At 35.3% G+C, this 12548-nt stretch overlaps 1 pseudogene; it reads left to right on the top strand.

Annotated features, from left to right (window-relative positions):
- Positions 1 to 4357: 4357 nt before the first annotated feature.
- On the top strand, positions 4358 to 7130 carry LOC131053192 (glucan endo-1,3-beta-glucosidase-like; annotated as a pseudogene).
- The last annotated feature ends 5418 nt before the right edge of the window (positions 7131 to 12548 follow it).

Here is a 12548-nt window from a genome sequence, read left to right on the forward strand (position 1 = left end):
TAAATATCCAAATTTTCACTTCTCTCAAATGAGGGAGTACCTCCTTAAATATATGAGGAAGGGTGGCTTCACTAGTCACACCTTTTTGATAACCCCCATTGATAACTAATTAATAATCTATTAGTTATTAGATTATAATAATTATTTCAAATTTGATATTCTTATAAAGCATATAATATATAAGGTTTTATAACCTTATATTAGAACATTATATATGAATGTTATAAGGGTATGACCGCTAATAACATCATGTTTTAATAGATTCTAAGATTCAAATAAGAATGTTACATGCAGTTTGTCCTTTATGTATGCCAAAATTTGGTCAAACCCACTTGTAATGGTTACTGCTGACAATTACAAGAAATATATGTAAATAAGCTTTCTTTTGATTAGTTGGTTAGTATATTAGAGGTTGTTACAAGTTTCTTATTTTTTGTCTAGTAATTATTATTTTAATGCTTGTTTTGGTTTCATTTTGTTTAGGTTCAATATTTTTTAGTTTGATTTTTTATTTAGTTAATTTCTCGCTTTAATTTATATTTATTAGTCTTAGTTGTGTTGTCTTTCTCTATCACTTTATTCTTATTTCTTAAGTGGTTATAATTTCTTGTTTTGTTTGCATTTTCGGCCACTTTAAACATTTTTAGTATGAATTTTATACAATTTTGATTAATAAATGTGGGAGAGGGCCCGTACCCATTACATAACTGCCAAACCGGTCCATAGAGAAACTCACAAGTAGTGATACCACCAAAAACAATAGACACCTAGAAAGGACAATCTATGGCCCATACTTGGACTGGATAATCTACGGCCCATACTTGGACTCTGGTTGTGATTCACTTTTCTTGTTTCTTTGAGAGCGAGTGACAACAGGCATTTATTTGTATCGAAGTTTTTGATGATGTTTGGTGGATAGAATACGTTTCTCAATAAAAAATTTCGGTTACAAAGGGAGTTTCATCTTCTTCTTCTCTCTCAGGGGTTGGTGGTTCAAGTCGAGCTTCGTTATAAGTGATACAGAATTGTGGGAATAAAGCGAGGTTGATCCTTCCTCCATGATTTAAGCGTTGGTTGAATGTCGCTTTCTAAATATAAGCTCTGATTCTTAAAGGTTCTTTGTCAAACTCTTTTGATTTGCTTTGAATATGCAATCACATGTGATGCAAGAATGCGCGATGTGATTTAAAAAGTTGGTGATTAATATAGAGAAACTTATTCCTTTTTGCAAGTTTTTTAGAACTAGGTTGTCTCTTCTTCAACTCAGTTTTGTGATGAATACTTGTTCTTCTCAAAATATGAGGAGTGGTCATACACGAATGATCAATGGTTTCCTTTGATGTTGGATTGTGATACTTTTTTTGAAAAACTCAAGCTTACTTTATCAAGTAGAGGTTTAGGTTCGCCGCCACGACAAAGTGTGTCAAATGATATGGATAAGAGTCTCCTAATATGGAAACTCAATTTGACAACTTAAGGATTAAACTCTGTATTTTGTTTGTGATAGGATCCGTTAGATGGTGAAACTTTGATCAATGTGATGGTACTGTCTGATTTTGGTTAGATGAAGTCTTATCTCGAGCTAGTTTAAGATTCGACGAATTTGTTTTAAGGATGCTTGTTGGATTGTGGAATTGTTTTCTTTGATAATCTGGTTCGGATTTTGACTAGTGAGTTTGACAAAAGGCCCAAAAGGGTGTTTAGGATTGGTGATAATTTTTTTCCAAAATCCCTAGTTTACTCTCTGTTTTTCTGTGTTTTTACCATGCGCTAAAACAAAGACTGGATGCGCTAACTAATGATCTAATAGGAAATTCCCTATGCGCTAAGCTGCCTATGTTACGTGCTAACTCAGAGTTTTGAAAATGGTTTCTGACTAGAAAGGTTATGCTCTAATATGTCTTGATGATGTGTTGCAGTTTAGACTAAAAGCGCTAAGTTATGCCTTCTATGCGCTATGCTGATCCTCAAAAACAATGAGGATGAAGATTTCAAAGCCTGTTTCTTGGAATTCATAGAAGCACTATTGTAGTAAACCATGCATGCATCTAGCTTATACAGAGTGCGTAGTTGAACACCCTTAGCAAGCACCACATAACCTCTAGTCATCTTGCATCCACCTTGCAAGAAAACAATTTGCATTCCCACATTGCTCATCTTGCTAACATAAAGAAGGTTTTGTGTCAAACCAAGAATGTGCAATACATCATCAATCCCCTTCACGTTACCATTGGGAAATCAGATCTTGACTCTTCCATGGCCATCAATCTTCAAGTGAGAGTCATCACCCAAGTACACTTTCCCACCATCATAATCTTTATACTTTGAGAACCAACCCCTGTGAGAGGTCATGTGGAAGGAAGCACCTAATCTAATCAACCATACATCTTCTGATGTATGGATTGCCAAAGCAATGAAAAAGCATCTGCATCAACTCAAGAGGATCAGTTGGAATCAAAATTAGAGGCTTTCCTATTTTCCTTTTTCTTCTCCTCCTTACAAGCTTTCTATAAATGACCGGATGTGCCGCAGTTCCAACATTTAGCCTTGGACTTTTTACTAGGGAATTTGGATCTCCTTGGAGACTTTGACTTGCCTTTATTGTCCTTCTTCTTGCCTTTCTCTATTGATATTCCACGACCAAAAAGAGCCTCATTAGCCATCTTAGAAGACTTCCTCTGCATTTCTTCAAACAATAACAAAGAAACCACATCTTTCATCTTGAAAGTGGTTGTTGTGCTTCCAATAACCATTACAAGGGGATCCCATTAATCGGACAAAGAACAGAATAGGAGCATGCATCTTTCTTTATCATCCATTTTTACACCAATAGAGCGTAGTTGCACAACCAAAATATTAAAAGCATTCATATGATCTGCAACAGATCCTCCTTCCTCCAGTCTCGAAGAATACAACTTTTTCCTCAAAAAGAGCTAATTTACCAAGGATTTCCCTTTATAAATATCACCAAGCTTTTTCCAAAGTGTAGCTATAGTCTTCTCCTCATGAACATTAAGGAGCACAAAGTCAGCTAGACAAAGTCTTATCAAACCCTTGCTTTTTGATCCAATGTATCCCTAGCATCTTACCCTATTGTTTGAGGCTTAGTCCGACAAGTCTCTATCAACAACCATGTCTTCCATCTACGGTTTCCAAAGCCCAAAATTGCCACCATTAAATTTCTCCATCTCTATCCTTCTAGATGGGCTTGCCATCTTAGATCTATGACTAAGCTAAGAAACTTCTACCTATAAAAGCTCCTACTAAAAAAAGATTTGCACAAAAAACCAGGCTATAACCCACTAATGATATCAAAGTTGGCCAAGCTCTTCAATGCCAATTAAAAGGAAAGCAAATGAGCAAAATCAACCTTCTCAAAAGCATCCTTATTCAATGAATCTGCCACACATAAATGGGAACTCCTTTTTGGATAACTCTTGCATAAATAATATTAAACGCAAATATTATTTATTCCTCAAATGCAAGGTGTTCAAGAAAATCAAGTCTTTTGCCAAAATAGAATTTTGTATTTTTCTCGAGGTTTATTCACGTGGAAGATATGATCCTATCGAATTTTTTTCCAAATTAGTGCTAAAGAATAGGAAGCAATTGCCACATGTCGCTTGGAGGGAACTTTGAGGAGCTCCTAAGAATTTTTCTTCTTCAAAGTTCCCTTCTTGTGACAAGTGTCACAATTTCCTTCTCTCCTCAATGCTTGTTGATCACATTTTGAAAATTTATATTATAAGATTAAAATCAGCAACATAAGACCATTAAAACTAATTAAATTAAATCCACTGAAAACTTTTAAGATCATTGAAACACCTTAATCCCAACAGCAAGCATACCTGCACTGTCTATTTAATTGAACATAAACATATACCTGCCAAAATTGTGATTACCATTTACTTCGATCTGCAAGACGTTTGTCTATTTCTGAAATCAAATATGATATATACACTAAAATAAAAAACAACATTAAATTTAAACGGATTTAGAGGGAAAGCATTTGGGAGGGTTTGAAAAGTGACCACCGTATCGGCTCTCCGTTCAACAAACGGCCCCGTCGCTGTATGTCATTGCATGTTAGCGAATTTGTATGCCTCTTTTTATGTATGGTTAGTTGTACTTTCGTGCTATTCTGTATGGAGAATAGCGGGGTCTTTTTTTAAATGACTTGACTGCAATTGCCGTTTAATGCTTCCGTTGATTCTTCTTGCAATTGCCGTTCTTCCACCGGCCAAGACTAACTTGACTGACATAAGAAATGTCAGATTTGCTCTCTATAATTACAGAGCATAGATAGTAAACATTTATATGTTTGGGCTTGGAGGATTTGCCTGGTCTCACAAAAAGAATGGGTTCCCAGCAAGGAAATAAAGATTGCTATGCTTTGGCTCTTCTCATTGTCGTTTCATTCTACATAGCCCATGCAGGTGAGGTTCACTCTTATCGAGACACTCAGTTGCATAAGAAATTATTTAGCTGGTTTTTTCTGGGAAGATGGTATTTGAATAAGATATTATCCTCAAAATTATTGTCAGAATCTAAATTTTACTGCAAAATCTGCAAAATCTCCTAAACTAGCCTGGAAAATTTTCAACTCCACCCACAATATAAGCCTTGTGCAAACTTAAAAAACAGGGGCTCCTAACACAGAATGGGATACTGGCTTACTTGACAAATGAAGGGGTGAATCTTAAGAATATATCTTAACTGGAAAGTAGGGAAGTGGAAGATTGGACTGATTGAGCTCTGACTATTAGCTTATGATCAACCACCTTAAAGCTAGGTTTTATGTTTTTGGCCATCCAATTTGACATGTCAAAGCCTCTAGAGGAAATGATTGTGTTTCACAATTGCCCTAATGTGTTTTGGTAGTTCTGTGGTTGTTTTGCAATTTTATGCGATGGCAACTATTGGTTGTCAGTATAATCTTACAGATATTATATTTTTTTCATTAGATTAAAAAGAGAAATTAGAGTTCTATTCCTGTTACAGTATAGAAGGTTATTACAAACATAGTTCTCTAAAAGGAATAATTGAGAGGTTGGTTTAATCTTATTATATGTTTTTGATTGGATGAAAAAGGCAAATTTGGGTTCTATTCCTCTTACAGAATCAGTGGCAATGGGTGATGTAGTTGTACATGAAAGTTTCTTTTCTCTTTGCTGCGCTATCCTGTTGAAGGGGATATTGACGACAGGGATAATGCGGGTTTCCAGACAAGTCCTGTGACACCAGGAGGAGAGGAAAAGAAGCCTGTAGTTGGGTTTGAGGTTGATATAAAAACTATAGATGCTACGATGTAGGAATTGATGCTGAAGATGCAGACATTGAGAAAATTTGCCAGCACATTTGTATGATTATAAGAAAAAGCTATGGTACAGGGATTACTAGTGGATACACAATGCCTCTATTGGAAGATGATAGACTGGTTAGGGTATTGTGAAGGGTGAAGGGTATACAATGCTTTAAATTTCAAGGGTTGGGTGAGGCAGTGGGACCGATGATTCACTCAATGGTTGCAGTTTCGATAAATGTAGCTTATACTAGGGCTTGTAGTCACTGATTGACAGCTCCATCTACTATGAGAGTGGTCCATTAGATATTTTTCCCAATTGCCCTGACTTGTTTTGGTAGTGCTTTTCTTGTATTGTAATATTATCTGGTGGCTACTACTAGTTGCTAATTTAATCTTATAGTTTAGAGCTATTTTATAATTTTGATTACATTGAAAGGAAAATTGGGAACCTAAAAGAAAACTGGGATCCTATTTCTGTTACAGAATCAGTCAGAGACTATAGCAAGCAAAATTCTTTAAAAATGAAGAATGGATAACACACAGGAAAATCAACCAGTTATAATGCCAACATAAACAATACGAAAAAGACATTCCTTGAAAACTTAAGAAAATACCCTTGTTTTTTTAGTATTAATAATTTGTGAAAATGACCTGTCAATGAAATCCCATATATTAACTTTAAAAAAATTAAATAGAACTAAACTAAGTTTTGTCGTACTAAAAGTAATTCGTATTCATCTCATTTTGACGAAATCTCTTAATATTCACACATATAAATCTCTTAATTTTCTCACAGATGGTGAAAAGATAGGAGTATGCTATGGAATGCTTTCAGACAGCTTGCCTTCTCACAATGAGGTGGTGAATCTGATGCAGTCAAACAACATAGGAAAGGTGAGATTATACTTTGCAAGTCAGGACGCCCTGCAGGCCCTGAAGAATTCTGGAATCGAAGTGATAGTGGGAGTTGGCAACGCTGAGCTTCAGACGATTGCAGGTGATCAGGATGTAGCGAACATATGGGTGAATGACAACATTAAATAAATTCCATCCTTCTGTCAACATCAAATACATTGCAGTGGGAAACGAGGTATTTTTAAATAGAACACTCATTTCGTATCTCCTGCCTGCAATGGAAAACATTCAGAGGGCATTGAGGAACGCCGATCTGCAGAACAACATCAAGGTCTCCACACCATACCCAACGTCCGTGTTGAACAACTCATTTCCTCCCTCTGAGGGAACATTTGGTGAGGATATGAGTGCTATCCTTAAGTTTCTATCAGATAATGGCTCCCCTTTCATGGCCCACATCTATCCATACTTCAGCTACAAAAACTCCGCAGGTTCAACTTCTGCAGACTATTCACTGTTTAGATCGACAAGTACTGTGGTGACTGATGGCAATCTAATGTATAACAACTTGTTCGACGTTTTTGTGGACGCTTTTATATCTGCTATGGAAAAGCTGGGACATTCCAATATTCCAATTGTAATAACTGAAAGTGGGTGGCCCACTACAGGCAATGCCGTGGCTACTGTAGACAATGCCCGAACTTACAACAACAATCTCATCAAGCATGTTTTGTCCAATGCCGGAACACCAAAGAGACCTGGAACGATAATTGAGACATATATTTTTACACTGTTCAATGAGAATCAGAAGACTGGGGCCGAGGCGCGCCGTTTTGGTCTGTTTGATACCAATAAAACTCCTGTCTACCCTATGGACTTCCTACCTGAAAGTTCTGTTTACCCTCCGATCAGCTCACTTGAAAGTTCCAGGGATTTAAAAGTGCTTTATATATATGTAACAGTAATCTAGCAAGATGGTTTTTTAACTAAAATTGTCACAACTACAAGCACCTCAAAAACAGAGGAAAACAGGGCACTGAACAAATCAAAGATACGCACAATTTATAAAATTAATTTACATCAACAATTAAAATTTCTATTTATAAATTCATAGCACTATCTAACTCTTAACTTTCAGTTGATGATTGATTCGTTCTTTGTATCTCAATCGAAAACCAGAATTTTTTCAAAAGTTGAATACTACATGTAAAATTGTTTTTGTTAATAGTACAATGAATTCTTTAGTATTGGGCAAGTTTAAAATTTTAAGTTTCAAATGTTGGTAGTTCCATTAGTTTTCTTAACAACAGCATTGCTAAATAATTTGATTGAATTTATTTTTTCTTAAATTTGTTCACGAGAATCTAAATTTAAGTGTTGGAAAACATTTCAATCCCACACCCCCAACCCCACCCCCACCCCCACCCCAATCTAATCCCTCTGCAAACTTAAAAAACAGAGGCTCCTAACTCAGAATGGGATACCGAATCACATGACAAATGAAGGAGTGAATCTTAAAGGATATATCTTATTTGGAAAGTAGGGAGGTGGAATATTGGCCTAATTGAGCTCTGAACTATTAGCTTATGCTCAAAAACTTTAAGGCTAGGTTGTGCTTTTGGCCATCCCATATGGCATCTCAAAGCCTCCAGAAGAAATGATTGTGCTATAACTGGCAGCGGTTCTTAAGGCAGTTTTGTCTCATTGCTTATGCAACATTTATCATCTTCCTTCTTGTGGGCAATCAATGTTAAGACATTCGGATTGGAGCATGTAAGTTTATGATGGGCAGGGTGGGTATATCAAGAGGCACCATATGGATGATTTTCTAAGAATGTTGAAAGTGGCAGTGGGTGATGCAGTTGTGCATGAAAGTTTCCTTGCTATCTTGATGCACTATCCTGTTGAAAATAGATGTTGAGGACAAGGATAATGTGGGTTTCCAGACAAGTCCTTTGACACCAGGAGGAAAGGGCAAGGAGCCTATGGTTGAGTATAAGTTGATATAAAAGCTATAGATGCTATGATTTAGAAATTAATGCTGAAGATGAAAGATTATGATAATTCAAACAATACTCCCAAAGTACTGAAAGAAATATTCAGCTGAGAAAATCTGCGTATCTTATTATTTTATATAAAAAACTAACTATACTGAAAGAAATATTACGCTGAGAAAATCTGGATATCTTATTATTGCATATGAAAAACTAACTTTACTGAGTTGAATGATTACATTGAAAACTTGAATGTGTAAATTACAATAATAGTGAAGTGTGTTACAGATGATTCCTTTCCTAGGAATAGGAAAAAACTTAAAAACTAAAAACAAAGCTTATTATAACAGTTTGCAAACTGCTGATTTATTAAAGCATAAAACTTTAAAACTAAAAACATGATAAAAACTAAAAAGATATGATCTCTGACTCAGCATCATTCTTATCATGATATCCAACGCAGCAATCTAATCTTTAATCCAACACAGAAATCTCATCTCCAATGCATCGATCATATCTTCAGAAGATGCAGACACCAAAGAAAATTTGTCAGTGCAATTGTATTATCAAAAAAAAGGCACAGGGATACAGGAACTTACTAGTACCGACACAATACAACGCCTCTATTGGAAAATGATAATCTGTTTAGGGTAGTGTGGATCAAGGTGAAGGTTATAAAAGGCTTTAAAAGTCACGGGTTTGGTGAGGCAGTGGGACCAATTATTCCCTCAATGGAATTGGTTCAGGTTGCAGTTTCGATGAATGGAGTTTATACAAGGTCTTATAATCACCGATTGACAGCTCCACCTACCATGAGAATGGCCCGTTGGATGGTTTCACTATTTGCCCTAATATGTTTTGGTAGTGGTAACTGCTATGCTTGTTTTCAATATTGTCAGGTGGCTAGTGGCTACTATTGGTTGCTCGTTTAATCTTATAGTTTAGAGATATTTTTAATTTTTTATTAGATAAAAAGGAAAATTTGGATCCTACACGAAAGTTGGATCCTATTTCTGTTACAGAATCGGTCAGAGACTATAGCAAACAAAACTCTTTAAAAGGATCCTATTTCTGTTACAGAATCGGTCAGAGACTATTGCAAACAAAACTCTTTAAAAAGAATAATGAACAGCAAATAGAAAAATAAACAGTTAATGCCAACATAAATAACATAAAAAAGACATTCCTTGAAAACTTAAAGACATTCCCCTATATTTTAGCATTAATAGTTTATGGAAATGACCTGTTAATAAAACTCCATATATTATTTTTAAAAACTCTGTTGAAATAAACTAAATTTTGTTGTGTTGAAAGTAAAATGTATTTATCTTGTCTTAATAAAATCTCTTAATATTCACGCAGAAATCCTTTCTTTTAATGTCTAGCAGATGGTGCAAAGATAGGAGTATGCTATGGTGAATCCGTTGCAGTCAAACACCATAGGAAAGGTGAGATTATACCAAGCAAATCAAGCCGCTCTGGAGGGCCTGAAGAATTCTTGAATCGAAGTGATTGTGGGAGTTGACAACACTGAGCTTAAAACGATTGCATGTGGCCAGGATGTAGCGAACACATGGGTGAATGACAACATTAAACCATTCTATCCTTCTGTCCATATCAAATACATTGCAGTGGAAAATGAGGTTTTTGCAAATAGAGCATACGTTTCATATCTCCTGACTGCTATGAACAACTTTCAGAAGGAATTGAGTAACGCCAATCTGCAGAACGACATCAAGGTCTCTACACCACACGCAACGTCCGTGTTGTACAATTCATTTCCTCCCTCTGAGGGAACATTTGGTGAGAATATGAGTGCTATACTTAAGTTTCTGTCAGATAAATACTCTCCTTTCATGGCCAATGTCTATCCATACTTCAGCTACAAAGACATCAGAGATTCAATTTCTGCAGACTATGCATTGCTCAGATCAACAAGCACTGTGGTGACTGATGGCATCTAATGTATAACAACTTGTTCGACGCTTTGGTCGACACTTTTATATCTACTATGTAAAAGCAGGGACATTCCAATTGTGATAACTGAAAGCGGGTGGCCTTCTGCAGGTAATGTCGTGGCTACTATGGACAATGCCCGAACTTACAACAGCAATCTCATCAAGCATGTTTTGTCCAACGCCGAAACGCCAAAGAGATCTGGAAGGACAATTGAGACATATATTTTTGCACTGTTCAATGAGAATCAGAAGGCTGGGGCTGACGAGGAGTGGGCATTTTGGTCTGTTTGAAACCAATAATATTCCTGTCTACCTTGCGTGCAGCTCACCTTTCCAGGGATTTAAAAGTGGTGTATATATATCTGACAGTAGTCTATTCTTTTTACTAAAATTGTCACAAGCACCTCAAAAACAGAGGAAAACAGGGCAATGTTAGAGGACAATTTATTAAATTAATTTTGCATTAAAAAAACAAAATTTCTATTTACAAATTCACGCCACAGTCTAACTCTAATTTTCAGTTGATGAACAACATGAGCTTGAACAACATTTTAGAAAATTGCATATGAAGAACATGAGCTTGAACAAGATCTTAAATGTAATGGACACCAATTTTTAAATGTTTAATATTTATATGAAAAAAGAATTTTTCAAAAAGCAATGCACAAGGAGTACTCATTATCAACTTTAGCTAGGGGAAAGGACCCAGTAGTTGTGCACCCTAACTTCGCACTTCTCAAAATCTTACTTAGAAATTTCAAATCACTCTGGTTTTTTTACAACAGCTTACTTGGCAAGTCCCCTGCTTATAACTAAAGTTTCAGGGCCACATCATCAAATATGATACCACATCAAAATGCTTTTTGCCAAGGTGTCCAAAACAATCCCCCCAAAAAGTGAGACCAATAGGTGTGCAAAAGAGACCCCAATAGTTGTGCAACTGACATGGCATCACCTGATTGGTTACTTTTTACAATATTAGTACATTTCTTAACAACTATTGGTACATTTCCTAACAACTATTGGTACATTTCCTAACAAAAATTGATATTTTTTGTTTCAAACAATAGGTTTATTTGTTCAATTTTTGGAACAAAAGGTATCAACAACCCTCACAACAATTGGTACATGCTCAACTACTGGGTCCTCTCCCCTAGTTCATTTTGATATATGTGGTGTTATGTAAACAATTTTTTTTTTAGGTAATTCATTATTTTTATTAATTATTCTTGAAAGTATTTGTTTTAGATGTTTTGAAGACCAAAATAATCAAGCCATTGATATATTCAACAAGTTTAAAGTCCTCGTAGAAAATGATGATGATGGTAAAAGAAAGTTCTTAAGGACCTATCAAGGATGGTAATTTTGTTTAAGAGATTTTACAGATTATTGTAATCTTAGTGGCATCTAAAGGCAACTCACTATTTCTTACATACCTCAAAAAAATGACATTATTGAAAGGGATAATCATACAATGGTGGAATGGTAAGGGTTATATTTCAAACCAAGAGATTCAACAGTTTCTGTTTGGGCTTATGTAGTTTCTATAGTAGTGTATATTCTCAAACAAAATCTCACTAGTGCACTTGCCATGACTCCTTATCAAGCATAGAATGAGAGAAAGGATAATGCTAATTATTTTGAAGTTTATGTTCTTGTAGTTGGTCAAGAGGAAAAAATTTAGATACAAAAAAGTCAATAATACATTTTTGTTTGGTATAGTGAACAAAATAAGGACTACAAGTTGTCTAATCCTCTCAATAATAGTATTTTTGTGTCAAGATATGTTATCTTTTGATAAAGGGAGGGTTTAGGTTGTAAAATCCTCTTATATGGTTGTGTCAAGAGATGTGATTTTTGATGCCACAAGAATTTTATGGACATCAAGAAAGACATGTTAAGAAGTCAAAATCTATTTTTAATGATAGTCTCAATGATGATATTCTTAATGAAAATTCCACTAATATTTTAGTTTCTAGCACTACAAGTCCATAAAGGAGCACCTCTTTTAATTCTAGTGCGAGTCTAGCTTCAATTCAAAGTTCTACAAGATAGATAAGAATTTGAAATGACATTTATTAGAGAATGAGTCAAGCATTTGAAGATAATTTGAGAGATGAGATAATGAATTTTACTTTATTTTCACAAGTTAAGTTTGAACGATTATTGTTTGAAGATGCATGTACTAATGAGGTTTGGGTGCAAGCAATGCAAGAAGAGGTAGATTTTATTAAAAGGAATGATTCTTGAGAACATACATAGATTCCACATGAGAAGAAAAATATTGGTACAATGTGGATTTACTTGAGACTAAGTACAACACTAATAGGAGTGTTGAAAGATGTAAGGCATAGTTAACTATAAAAGGCTTCATACAAAGGCATGTAATAGATTATGAAGATATATTTGCATCACTAGCAAGACAAAAACCATTAG

This window comes from Cryptomeria japonica, chromosome 7 (genome assembly GCF_030272615.1).
Source record: "Cryptomeria japonica chromosome 7, Sugi_1.0, whole genome shotgun sequence".
NCBI lineage: Eukaryota > Viridiplantae > Streptophyta > Pinopsida > Cupressales > Cupressaceae > Cryptomeria > Cryptomeria japonica.